This window comes from Citrus clementina, unplaced genomic scaffold (genome assembly GCF_000493195.1).
Source record: "Citrus clementina cultivar Clemenules unplaced genomic scaffold, Citrus_clementina_v1.0 scaffold_2, whole genome shotgun sequence".
NCBI classification, from domain to species: Eukaryota; Viridiplantae; Streptophyta; class Magnoliopsida; order Sapindales; family Rutaceae; genus Citrus; species Citrus x clementina.
The window spans coordinates 21,255,521-21,256,394 of NW_006262688.1; the positions used below are offsets into that span (position 1 = coordinate 21,255,521).

General features: G+C 39.2%; 1 long non-coding RNA gene across 1 annotated transcript in view; it reads right to left on the reverse strand.

Moving 5' to 3' along the window:
- Positions 1-586, reverse strand: part of LOC112101209 — a 2,406-nt gene extending 1,820 nt beyond the window's left edge. The window contains exon 1 of the long non-coding RNA XR_002907322.1: positions 275-586. This is a non-coding gene — a long non-coding RNA (uncharacterized LOC112101209). The remainder of the gene's footprint in view (positions 1-274) is intronic.
- Positions 587-874: the final 288 nt, after the last annotated feature.

An 874-nucleotide genomic window follows, 5' to 3' on the forward strand; every position in this document is an offset into this window, starting at 1 on the left:
TGATTTTTAATTTCATCCGAAAGCAACAAACCTAAAAATTCACACAAAAGCAAGCCCAATTTCATAATCATATTAACAAAATTTAAAAAATTGGTTCTTAGCATTTTTTGGTAGCATTGCGGCTAAGAGATTGAACGTTCATGCATGTCAGTGGTGGCTGGTGGCCGTGAGGGTTTGTTTAATGGCAAGGATTGTGGCAGCGTGAGCAAAAAAAATATTAGCAAAAAAAAAGAATTGAAAGGCTATGAAATCGGTTTAGAGTTAACCAAAATACTTGAAAATCACATTCGCCGCTGACTGTTGTGAAAGTTACGCTGCCATTGACTGTTGTGGAAGCAGAAGAGGAGAGGAATTAGTAATTAGGGATTTTGAATTTTTTTGCCCATGAGCTCGCATAAGGTGAGAGAGTGAGACTGAGTGAGCGGGGCGGGGGGTTGTTCATACGCCGCTGTTCACCGTTGTGGAAGTTGTGCTGCCGTTCATCGTGCCATTCACCGTTGTCGAAGAAGAAGACAAGAGAAGAACTAGCTTTGCGTGAGGTGAGAGCTTTTTTCTTTTTCTTTTTTTTTTCCACAAATATATAGGGCCAGTTGGGATGTGTGCCTGTTACCGTTTCTATAGGTTTCGGGTTTTGTGAAAATTTTTAATTATTTATTAATTAAACTCATCTCAACCGCTGGATTCATTATATTCAATCCAACGGTTATATTTTATGCATGTATCACATACATGTAGGTATTGTAGCATCAGCCAGAATAAAAAATTCATGAACAACTCACGAAGTCTTGAGTGTCACTACTCGCTGGAATATTAGGTAAGACGTGGACGGTGGATCGGCCTCTTAATTTGTCTAAAGACTGATGAATGACGTAGG